The sequence below is a fragment of the Arachis ipaensis genome, chromosome B8, assembly GCF_059453495.1.
Source record: "Arachis ipaensis isolate K30076 ecotype BB chromosome B8, ASM5945349v1, whole genome shotgun sequence".
NCBI lineage: Eukaryota > Viridiplantae > Streptophyta > Magnoliopsida > Fabales > Fabaceae > Arachis > Arachis ipaensis.
Window position 1 is genome coordinate 73,356,003 of NC_142443.1, and position 13,523 is coordinate 73,369,525.

Below are 13,523 nucleotides of genomic sequence, written 5' to 3' on the forward strand. Positions count from 1 at the left end.
TTCAGAACGGTTGCTAGTAGGCAACAGAGAATGCCCAATGAAGTCTAGCGAGCCTCTGGCGACTGGTTTGAGATCCTCTCTCTTGAGTTGATTTGGGACACCATTTGTGTTGGTGGTCCACCTTCTCCAGGGATACATATGTCCTCTAGAATCTTATCCAGGCCCATGTCTGCTCTCATCATCCTCCTGTTGAAGGAGTCTGGATCATCCTTTAGCTGAGGTAGCTTTAAGATCTCCCTGATCCTGTCAGGGTGGGTATGAACAATCTTTCCTCTGACTACGGTCCGATAGTCATAGAAGGCAGTTCCAAATAGTTTCTGCTTGTCAGTTTGCCACATATTAGCATAGAACTCCTGGACCATGTTCCTTCCCACTTTCGTTTCAGGATTAGCTAGGACTTCTCAGTTCCTGATTCAAATTTGCTCCTGGATCTCCGGATATTCATCTTTTTTCAGATCGAATCTAACTTCCGGGATCACTGATCTCAGACCCATTATTTTAAGATAATGGTCTGAATGTTCTTTAGATAAGAACTTCCCTTGATTCCAAAGTGGTTTTGGAACGCTCTCTTTCTTGCCTCTTGGAGTGGGTTGTTTTCCTTTAGGAGCCATAATCTTAGTGATCGCGGATAAACACACCAAACTTAGAGGTTTGCTTGTCCTCAAGCAAAAGAAAAGAAAGGAGAGGGATAGAAGGAGAGCTAGCTGCAATTGTTGATGGGAGAGGAGGGAGGCCGAACTCAAATTTATAAGGGGGGGGGAGGGTGGGTTTTCGAAAAAAAAGAGATAAAGATATGATAAAAAAATTTATTTGGAAAAGATAAGATAGAAGATATGATAAGAGAAGATATAGTTTAAAATTGAGAGGATATGAAAAATTTTTGAGAAAGATAGATTTAATTTTTGAAAAAGATAAAATGGAGGTTTTGAAAAAGATATTGATGAGTTGAAAAAGATAGATTTGTAAAAAAAAAAAATTTTGAAAAGAGTTGGATTGAATTTGCAAAGATGCCTGGTGCTTATGGATTAAAATACATTATTTGTAGTGGTAGGGTTTTTATAAATTATGGAATTTAGAAATCAGGGTTCTTGACATGTTTATGTAAAATCATGCATTGAAACATAAAATTTGAAATTAGAATGGAAAAACGTGTGGAAAAAATGAATTTGGCTCCTCCCTGCCTTCCTGGCGTTTGAACGCCCAAACACTGCCTGTTTTGGGCGTTCAGCGCCCAAATGCTGCTCTCCTGGGCGTTCAACGCCCAGCTGCTGCCATTACTGGCGTTGAACGCCCAGTGGGTGCCCATTTCTGGCGTTAAACGCCCAGATTGCTACCATCATTGGCGTTCAGCGCCCAGTGGATGCCCATTTTGGGCGTTGAACGCCCAAAATGCACTTTTACTGGCGTTTTCTTGCCAGTGAGCTCTTTTTCTCTGTTTTGTGTGCCGAGGTCTTCTGTAAATGATTCCTTACCTTAGTGTCAGTGAACTTTATATAAACAAATAAAAATAAAAATAAAAATAGGGCAGAATGCTTAGAGGATTGTTGCCCCATGGCTGGGTTGCCTCCCAGCAAGCGCTTCTTTATTGTCTTTAGCTGGACCTTGCTGAGCTTTTAATCTAGCTTCAGCCTTGAGCATTCTTGCTCAATGTTGCCTTCAAGATAGTGCTTGATTCTCTGTCCATTGACAATGAACTTCTTATCAGAATCAATATCTTGAAGCTCCACATAACCATATGGTGATACACTTGTAATCACGTATGGTCCCCTCCACCGGGATTTCAGTTTCCCGGGGAATAGCCTGAGTCTAGAGTTAAACAACAGAACCTTCTGTCCTGGTTCAAAGATTCTAGATGACAGTTTTCTGTCATGCCACTTTTTTTATTTTTCTTTATAAAGCTTGGAATTTTCGAAGGCTGTGAATCTGAATTCCTCTAGCTCATTTAGCTGGAGCAATCGTTTTTCTCCTGCTAGTTTGGCATCAAAGTTTAGGAATCTGGTTGCCCAGTAGGCCTTATGTTCCAGTTCCACGGGCAGGTGACATGCCTTACCATACACGAGTTGGTATGGAGAGGTCCCTATAGGGGTCTTGAATGCTGTCCTGTAAGCCCACAGAGCATCATCCAAGTTCCGTGCCCAATCCTTTCTACGGGTATTTACTGTCCGTTCCAGGATTCTCTTTAATTCTCTATTAGAGACTTCAGCTTGCCCATTGGTTTGTGGATGATATGGAGTGGCCACCTTGTGGCGAATCCCATACTGAACCATGGCAGAGAAAAGCTGTTTATTGCAGAAGTGAGTGCCCCCATTGCTGATGAGTACTCTAGGGACACCAAACCTGCTAAAGATATGTTTCTGGAGGAACTTCAGCACTGTTTTAGTATCATTGGTGGGTGTGGCAATGGCCTCAACCCATTTTGATACATAGTCAACTGCTACCAGAATATAAGTGTTTGAGTATGATGGTGGGAAAGGTCCCATGAAGTCAATTCCCCATACGTCAAACAACTCAATTTCCAAGATTTCTTGTTGAGGCATGGCGTAACCATGAGGCAGATTACCAGCTCTTTGGCAACTGTCACAGTTACGTACAAACTCTCGGGAATCTTTATAGAGTGTGGGCCAACAGAAGCAACATTGGAGGACCTTGGTGGCTGTTCGCTCACCTCCGAAATGGCCTCCATATTGAGATCCATGGCAATGCCACAAGATCCTCTGTGCTTCTTCTCTAGGCACACACCTACGGATTATTCCGTCTGCACATCTCTTAAAGAGATAGGGTTCATCCCACAAGTAGTACTTTGCATCAGTAATTAATTTCTTCTTTTGTATCCTGTTGTACTCCTTGGGTATGAACCTTGCAGCTTTATAGTTTGCAATATCGGCAAACCATGGTGCTTCCTGAATGGCAAATAAATGCTCATCAGGAAACGTCTCAGAGATCTCAAGAGAGGGGAGGGGTGTCCCTTCTGCTGGCTCTATCCGGGAAAGATGATCAGCCACTTGGATCTCTGTCCCTTTTCTGTCTCTTATTTCTATATCAAACTCTTGCAGAAGCAATACCCATCTGATGAGCCTGGGTTTTGAATCCTGCTTTGTGAGTAGATATTTAAGAGCAGCATGGTCAGTATACACAATCACTTTTGATCCTACTAAGTATGATTTGAACTTGTCAATGACGTAAACCACTGTAAGTAATTCTTTTTCTGTGGTTGTGTAATTTTTCTGGGCATCATTTAGAACGCGACTGGCATAATAAATGACATGCAGAAGCTTGTCATGCCTCTGTCCCAATACTGCACCAATGGTATGATCACTGGCATCACACATTAGCTCAAATGGTAACGTCCAGTCTGGTGCAGAAATGACTGGTGCTGTGACCAGCTTAGCTTTCAGCGTTTCAAACGCTTGCAGGCACTCTGTGTCAAAAACAAATGGCGTGTCAGCAGCTAGCAGATTGCTTAGAGGTTTTGCGATTTTTGAAAAATCCTTTATAAACCTCCTATAGAATCCTGCATGCCCCAGAAAGCTTCTGATTGCCTTAACATTGGCAGGTGATGGTAATTTTTCAATTACCTCTATTTTTGCTTGATCCACCTCTATTCCCTTGTTTGAGATTTTATGCCCAAGGACAATTCCTTCAGTCACCATGAAGTGACACTTTTCCCAGTTTAAAACTAGGTTGGTTTCTTGGCATCTTTTCAGAACAAGTTTCTGGTGATCAAGACAGGAGCTGAATGAGTCTCCATATACTAAGAAGTCATCCATGAAGACTTCCAGAAATTTTTCCACCATATCAGAGAAAATAGAGAGCATGCATCTCTGGAAGGTTGCAGGCGCATTACATATCCCAAATGGCATCCTTTTATAAGCAAACACTCCGGATGGACATGTGAATGCTGTTTTCTCTTGATCCTGGGGATCTACTGCAATCTGGTTATAGCCTGAGTATCCATCCAAAAAGCAGTAATAATCATGACCTGCTAGTCTTTCTAGCATCTGGTCTATGAATGGTAAAGGAAAATGATCCTTTCTGGTGGCTGTATTGAGTCTTCTATAGTCAATACACATGCGCCACCCTGTAACTGTTCTTGTAGGAACCCGTTCATTTTTTTCATTATGAATCACTGTCATGCCTCCCTTTTTTGGGACGACTTGGATAGGGCTCACCCAGGGGCTATCAGAAATAGGATAAATAATCCCAGCCTCTAGTAGCTTGGTGACCTCCTTCTGCACCACTTCTTTCATGGCTGGATTTAGCCGCCTTTGTGGTTGAACCACTGGTTTAGCATTATCCTCCAATAAGATTTTGTGCATGCATCTAGCTGGGCTTATGCCCTTAAGGTCACCTATGGACCACCCAAGAGCTGTCTTGTGTGTCCTTAGCACCTGAATAAGTGCCTCCTCTTCCTGTGAATTTAAAGCAGAGCTTATGATCACTGGAAAAGTGTTACCTTCTCCCAGAAATGCATATTTCAAGGATGGTGGTAATGGCTTGAGCTTGGGTTTAGGAGGTTTCTCCTCTTCCAGAAGAAATTTCAGAGGCTCTTTCATGTCCTCTGAATCCTCTAAATCAGGCTGAACATCTTTAAAGATGTTTTCCAACTCTGATTCAAGACTCTCAGCCATGTTGATCTCTTCTACCAAAGAGTCAATAAGATCAACTTTCATGCAGTCTTTTGATGTGTCTGGATGCTGCATGGCTTTGACAGCGTTCAGCTTGAACTCATCATCATTGACTCTCAGGGTTATTTCCCCTGTTGGACGTCAATGAGGGATCGTCCAGTTGCTAGGAAGGGTCTTCCTAGAATGAGAGTAGCACTCTTGTGCTCCTCCATCTCCAGCACAACAAAGTCAGTGGGAAAGGCGAATGGCCCAACTCTGACAATCATGTCTTCAATCACGCCTGATGGGTATTTAGTAGAACCATCAGCAAGTTGGAGATATATCCGGGTTGGTTTAACTTCTTCAGTTAAGCCAAGCTTTCTGATAGTGGATGCTGGTATTAGGTTGATGCTTGCCCCAAGATCGCATAAAGCTGTCTTGGTGCAATTACCTTCTAATATGCATGGTATCAGAAAACTCCCAGGGTCTTTAAGCTTTTCAGGAAAGCTTTTCAGAATGACTGCACTGCACTCTTCAGTGAGGAGAACTCTTTCTGTTTCTCTCCAATCCTTCTTATGACTCAAGATCTCTTTCATGAACTTGGCATAAGAAGGTATTTGCTCAAGTGCTTCTGCAAATGGAATCTTTATTTCAAGAGTCCTGAGATAATCTGTAAAGCGAGTAAATTGCTTATCCTGCTCCTCTTTCCGGAGTTTTTAAGGATAAGGTATCTTGGCTTTATATTCTTCAACCTTAGTTGCTGCAGGTTTATTGCCTACAGAAGTGGTTGAAGAAGCCTTTTTGGAGGGGTTGTTATCAGCATTTGTGTGTGTCTGATCCCTCACTGGCGATTGAGTGCCAGAGTTAGAAGCTGGAGTGAAACTAGACGCCAGCTCCTTGTCTGCTCCTGGCGTCTGAACGCCAGAACTGTGCCCATTTTGGGCGTTCAGCGCCAGGTCTTGCCCATTTTGGGCGTTCAACACCAGATCCTTGCCTATTTTTGGCGTTGAACGCCAGTCCTGCCTTGTTTCTGGCGTTGAACGCCAGTCCTGAGCATGGTCTGGGCGTTCAGCGCCAGCCTTCCACCAATTTTCTGGCGTTTTAGTTCCAAAATTACTTTTCCCTGGGCTCTTACTGTCCTCAGGTGAAATTTGGGTGGTTTGCTCATTTCTTAGCTTTTTGCTGCCTTGAGGTGGGATATTTAATGTTTTCCCACTTCTTAGTTGAATTGCTTGGCATTCTTCTGCTATTTGCCTTGACAACTGCTGCTTTGTTTGCTTAAACTGTTCGTCCATATGTATATTAGCCATCCTTGTCTCTTGTAATCTATCTTTGAATTCGGCTAATTGCTTTGTTAGGAAGTCCAATTGCTGATTGAATTCAGCAGCTTGTTTCACAGGACTGAGTTCAGCAGTTGCTGTTTTAACCCCTTCTTTCATGGAAGGGTCACTGCTTAGGTACAGATGCTGATTCCTGGCAACTGTATCAATGAGCTCTTGAGCCTCTTCAATTGTCTTTCTCATGTGGATAGATCCACCAGCTGAGTAATCAAGAGATATCTGAGCTCCTTCTGCAAGCCCATAATAGAATATGTCTAACTGAACCCACTCTGAAAACATTTCAGAGGGGCATTTTCGTAGCATCTCTCTGTATCTTTCCCAAGCATCATAAAGAGATTCATTATCTCCTTGTTTAAAGCCTTGGATGTCCAGCCTTAGCTGTGTCATCCGTTTTGGGGAAAAGTACTGATTCAGGAATTTTTCTGTCAGCTGTTTCCATGTCTTTATGCTAGCCTTAGGTTGGTTATTCAACCACCTCTTAGCTTGATCTTTTACAGCAAATGAAAACAGTAATAGTCTGTAGACATCCTGATCTATTTCTTTATCATGTTCTGTGTCAGCAATTTGTAAAAATTGTGCCAGAAACTCTGTAGGTTCTTCCTGTGGAAGACCGGAATACTGGCAGCTTTGCTGCACCATGATAATGAGCTGAGGATTCAACTCAAAGCTACTGACTCCAATGGAGGGTATGCAGATACTACTCCCATATGAAGCAGTAGAGGGGTTAGAATATGACCCCAGAGTCCTCCTGGACTGTTCATTTCCGCTTAGGTCCATGATGGAGAAAGGGAGATGATGTAAAATAGAAGAAATATTTTTATTTATTTATTTATATATTTATTTCGAAAATAAAATAAATCAAAATAAAATAAATAAAAATGAGTAAAAGATTTTCGAAAAAGTGAGGAGAGAGAAAGTGGTTAGGAGATTTTGAAAAAGATATGATGATTTTTGAAAAAGGTTTTAAATTTTGAAATAAAAATCTGAATTTTTAAAGGAGAGAGAAAAACAATAAGATAACACAGGATTTAAAATTTTTAGATCTGAGGTTCCTTATTTTCGAAAATTTTGGGGGGGGGGGGGGGACACCAAGGAAAACTTAAGAACACTTTGAAGATTCACAAGAACACGAGAACACAAAGGAAGAAAACCAAACTTAAAATTTTTAGAAAACCAAAATAAATTTTCGAAAAACACAGAAAAATCAACAAGAAAACACCAAACTTAAAGTTTGGCACAGGATTTAATAGAAAAATTAATTTTTTTGAAAGGTATTTTAAAAAAAAAATAAGGATTCTAAGATTCTAACACAACAATAAAAAGAGACTCTAAACAAAAAAGAGAAAATTTTCCTAATCTAAGCAACAAAATAAACCGTTAGTTATCCAAACTCGAACAATCCCCGGCAACGGCACCAAAAACTTGGTGCACGAATTGTGAATCACACTTTTCACAACTCGTACCACTTACCAGCAAGTGCACTGGGTCGTCCAAGTAATACCTCACGTGAGTAAGGGTCGAATCCCACGGAGATTTTTGGTTTGAAGCAATCTATGGTTATCTTATAAATCTTAGTCAGGAAGTCAATTATGTTTATCAGTTGAATTGCAATTAAACAAGAGAGCATGGATTAAAGGTTACTTGTTATGCAATAATGGAGAATATGTTGGAGTTTTGGAGATGCTTTGTCTTCTGAATCTCTGCTTTCCTCTGTCTTCTTGTTCACGCACACACGTCCTCCTATGGCAAGCTGTGTGTTGGTGGATCACCGTTGTCAATGGCTACCTTCCATCCTTCCAGTGAAAACTACGCTCACGCGCTCTGTCACAGCACGGCTAATCACCGGTTGGTTCACAATTCGGTTGGAATAGAATCCCTTGAATTCTTTTGTGTTTGTCACTAACGCCCAGCCTTCAGGAGTTTGAAGCTCGTCACAGCCATTCAATCCTTGAATCCTACTCGGAATACCACAGACAAGGTTTAGACTTTCCGGATTCTCATGAATGCCGCCATCAATTCTAGCTTATACCATGAAGATTCTGATTAAGAGATCTAAGAGATACTCATTCAATCTGATATAGAACGGAGGTGGTTGTCAGGCACACGTTCATGGGTTGAGAATGGTGATGAGTGTCACGAATCATCACCTTCATCACAGTTAAGCACGAATGAACATCTTAGATAGGAACAAGCGTGTTTGAATAGAAAACAGAAATACTTGCATTAATTCATCGAGACACAGCAGAGCTCCTCACCCCCAACAATGGAGTTTAGAGACTCATGCCGTCAAAGAGTACAAAGTTCAGATCTAAAAATGTCATGAGAGATACAAAATAAGTCTCTAAAAGTTGTTTAAATACTAAACTAGTAGCCTAGGTTTACAAAAAATGAGTAAACTATGATGGATGATGCAGAGATCCACTTCTGGGGCCCACTTGGTGTGTGCTGGGGCTGAGATTTAAGCAATTCACGTGCAGAGGCCATTTGTGGAGTTGAACACCAGTTTATGTGCCAGTTTGGGCGTTCAACTCCAGCTTTTGATCCTTTTCTGGCGCTGGACGCCAGAATTGGGCAGAGAACTGGGGTTGAATGCCAGTTTACGTCGTCTATCCTCATGCAAAGTATGGACTATTATATATTGCTGGAAAGCCCTGGATGTCTAATTTCCAACGCAATTGGAAGCATGCCATTTCGAGTTCTGTAGCTCCAGAATATCCACTTTGAGTGTAGGGAGGTCAGAATCCAACAGCATCAGCAGTCCTTTTTCAGCCTGAATCAGATTTTTGCTCAGCTCCTTCAATTTCAGCCAGAAAAATACCTGAAATTACAGAAAAACACAAAACTCATAGTAAAGTCCAGAAATATGAATTTTTCCTAAAAACTAACGAAAATAGACTAAAAACTAACTAGAACATACTCAAAACTATATGAAATTAACCCCAAAAGCGTATAAAACATCCGCTCATCACCTATGCTTTAAAAATAATTATTTTAAATCACCTTTTATTACCATTCGATGCCGTGATTTGTGTGTTGATTATTTTCAGATCTTCTAAGGCAGGAATGACTTAAAAGATGGAAAGAAAACATACAAAAATGGAAGGAAAGCACAAAATGGAGTTTTTGAAGAAACTGGCACCGACGCGAACGCATGGACGACGCGGTTGCATGACCAGCGCAAAAAGGCAGCGACGCGAACGTGTGACTGACGCGGACGCACGCCATGAGTAGAACACAGATGACGCGTACACATGACCGAAGCGAACGCATGACAAGAAAAACTCCAGATGACGCGACCGCGTGACCCACGCGGACGCGTGACAGACGCCACACACCAGAAATTACAGAAAATGCTCCCAGCGATTTCTGCAACCCTTTTTGGCCCAGATCCAAGTCCAGAAAGCACAGATTAGAGGTTATAAAGTGGGAAAATGCATCCATTCATCAGGAGGCATTCGATTATTCACTTTTCATGATATAGATGTAGTTTTTAGAGAGGTTCTCTCCTCTCTCTCTTAGAATTAGAAATTAGGATTTTTCTCACCTTCATGATTGTCTCTTTTTATCAGGTTCAATGTTCCTTTTTATTATTTTCTCAATTTAATTTATGAACTCTTCCATGTTACATATGATTCTCTTAATTAATGTTATTTGAGGTATTTCAATTTATGATTGCTTTCTTTTATTTATGTTACTGTTGCTTCCAATCTGAAGACATTTTTTATTCAAGTAAATTTACTTTTCCCTTTTGGTCTTGGTTAAGTAATTGGTAACTCATGAGTTATCAAACTCAACGTGATTGATAATTATTATCTTTACTAATTGAATTGAACTTCAATAACTCCAGTCTTTTCTTCGGAATTGACTAGGACCTGAGGATCAAACTGATTAGTCCACTTGACCTTCCTTTGCCCTAGTAAAGGCTAACTAAGTGGGATTAAAACTCAATTCTCATCACCATTGATAAGGATAACTAAGATAGGACTTCCAATTCTTCATACCTTGCCAAGAGTTTATTTTACAATTATTTATCTATTTTACTTGTCATTTAAATTATTTGTTCCTTACTTTCAAAACCCTCAATTTACAAAACTCATAACCATTAATATGAACATACCTTCCTGCAGTTCCTTGAGAAGACGACCCGAGGTTTAAATACTTCGGTTATCAATTTTTAAGGGGTTTGTTACTTGTGACAACCAAAACTTTTGTAAGAAAGGTTGATTGCTCGGTTTAGTAACTATACTTGCAACGAGAATTTATTCTGAATTCTAAACCGTCAATCTTCGGTTCTTCAAAAATGGCGCCGTTGCCGGGGAACTGCAAACATGTGCCTTATTATTGGTTATTGTAAATATTTTTCTTTTATTTGTTTATTTGTTTTCTATTTTTCCCTTTTTATTTTTATTAGCTACTATGAATTCTCACCCCTCTTGCTTTGAGTTTGGTTCTAATATTGTTGAAAGGAGTGAAAGCTATAATAGGAATATGCATCAAGGTCTACGCAATCAAAGATGGATAGAGCCAAGAGGACCTGATCACCCCTTTAGGCAACAACACCTTCCAAGATATCATGAACAAAGACCATTCTACAATGCATACCAAGCTGATAGATATGGTGGACCCCCTGGTAGTTACCAACAAACCCCACCTTGTGCTTACAGACCATCCTCTCAACATAGCTTCGAACCACCACACTCACAAGCTCCTTTTCACCATTCGCCACCATATGATCCTTATTTACCCCAATTCCAATCCAATTACTGCCAAAAACCACCACTCCCCTACGTACCATGTCCATATCCATCACCTCCAGAATCACAGGCTCGCCTCAAGAAAAGAGTAGATCAACTTCATACAACCCTTCATCAGCTGGAGCAAGCAATACATCAATTATCTTCCAGACGTTTAGACACTCAAAGAACTCCAATAGCTTTATGTGGAGAATTTAAGGACAAACGTAGCATGAAGGAGACACTAGAAACCCCAGTAGGCAGTAATGAGCATAACTTTGTTCTGGAACAATTGGAGGAAGCTCAAATTATCCAAGAAGAAGAAGTACTGATTGAAGATTTAGGAGATGCTGTACCTCCATGGGAATCCAGAGTTGTGAAAAATTCCGTCAAGGACGTTACAATTGATTCTAAGAAGGATAGTGCACAACCCCCAAAGCAGGTACTTTATGAAAAACTAGACGGAATAACCCAAGACGCAAGTTTCCTTGATGATGATAGTGACGTCGGAATTTTTGCCAGTAAAGAATGTCATAAAAACAGTCGCGTTGTAGATATAGTCTCTAAACCGATAAAAATCCCTTCGTACAAACGTTTTGGTTGTCACAAGTAACAAACCCCTTTGAAATTGATAATCGAGTATTCAAACCTCGGGTCGTCTTCTCAAGGAATTGCAGGGAAGTATGTTCTTATTATTGGTTATGAAGATTGTAAATTGGGGGTTTTGGAAGTTTGGGCAATGCGCACAGGTATATTTTTGAGCAATAAAAATAAATAAATAACTATAAAATAAACTCTTGGCAAGGTATGAGAACCAGAAATCCTGTCCTTGTTATCCTTATCAGATGTGATGAGAATTGGATTTTAATCCCACTTAGTTAAGTCAAGTGGACTAATTAGCTTGATTCTCAAGTCCTAGTCAACTCCTGTGGAGAGACTAGTGTTAGAGCAATCCTAGCTAAAGCAAAATCAGCCAATTTCAACCACTCCTGAGTTTGACAACTCAAGTGTTACCAATTACCTAACCAAAGCCAAAAGGGAAGAAAGTCTACTTGAATGAAAATAATTTGGATAAACACAGAGCATTAATAAATTAAAGAGAGCAATCATAAGTTTGAAATACCTCAAATAACATTAATTCAAAGAGTAATCTGTAACATAGAAGAATTCATAAATAAAATTGGGAAAATAATAAAAATAAAGAACCTGGGATTGAGGGCTACTCCTAAAACTAAGAGAAATCCTAAATCCTAATCCTAAGAGAGAGGACAGAACCTCTCTCTCTAAAAACTACATCTACTCCTAAAATTATGAATTATGAGAGCCTCCTCATGAATGGATGCATTCCCCCACTTTATAGCCTCTAATTTGTGTTTTCTGGGTCGCAAACTGGGTCAAAAACAGTCCAGAATTCGCTGGGTTCGAATTTTGCCACGCTGGATTTCCGTCATTGCGATGCGGCCGCATGGATCACGCGGTCGCGTCACCTAGCGTCAGGGAAACTATAAGACATTATATATCAAATCGAAGCCCCGGACGTTAGCTTTCCAACACAACTGAAACCGCGTCGTTTGGACCTCTGTAGCTAAAGTTATAGCTGTTTGAGTGCAGAGAGGTCAGGCTAGACAGCTTAGCAATTTCTCCAACTTCTTGCATTCCTTCCACTTTTGCATGCTTTCTTCCCATCCTCCAAGCCATTCCTGCCTTATAATATCTGAAAACACTTAACACACATATCAAGGCATCTAATGTTAATAAGAGAGGATTAATAATAAGCAAATATAAGATCAAAGAAGCATGTTTTCAATCAAAACACATAATTAGGAAGGAAATATAAAACCATGCAAATAGTATGAATAAGTGGGTAAAGAGTTAATAAAAACCACTCAATTGAGTACCAGATAGACCATAAAATAGTGGTTTATCAACCTCTCCACACATAAACAATAGCATGTCCTCCTGCTAAGCTCAAGAGAACTATAAAGAAATGAAGAGGAATGGTAGAATGTATGAAATGCAACCTATCTTATATGAATGCAACTACATGCAAAATGTTCCTGCCTACTTGGTTAAAAGTAAACAAATCTTTTAAGAACAAATATGAACTAGATTTCACTAATTCAAATCATAAAAATGAAGTACAAATAGTCTTGCAAGAAGAAAATAGCTCATGAAACCAGGGAACAAGGAATTGAGCATCGAACCCTCACTGGTAGTGTATACACTCTAATCACTCAAGTGTTTTTAGGTTCGATTCTCTCAATTCTCTACTAACCTTGCTTTCTAAGGCTTGCTCTTCATCTAACAATCAACATAAATTTAATGCACAAATACACATATCAAGAGGTCTTTTAAGGGTTGTAATGGGGTTAGGGTTAAGGTAGGATTGTATTTGGCCAAGTGGACTAAAATCTGAATCCTTAATTAACTTAAACTTTCCACCTAACTTAAACAATTCATGTAATCACAGTACAAAATCTAACTATCCATCAACCATGTTTTCCACATATTCATGCATTCTAATTTCAAGTACAATTCATATGCATTGTTTTCAACATTTACTTTGGGGCATTTTGTCCCCTTTTTCTTATTTGCTCTTTTTCCTCTTTTTTTTTTATACATAATTTTTCTTTCTCTTTTATTTTTCTCAATGCATATGATTAAATTATTGGATGCATGAATCATGTCCTAAACATTTTTTTCACATTTTCAGAAAATTCTAACATACTTAATTCTCAAACCAATTGTTTCCAAATTCGCTTCCCCACACTTAATTTATGAGCACTCTCACTAGTCTAAGCTAACTAAGGATTCAAATTAAGGACATTATTGTTTTCTGCTTAGAG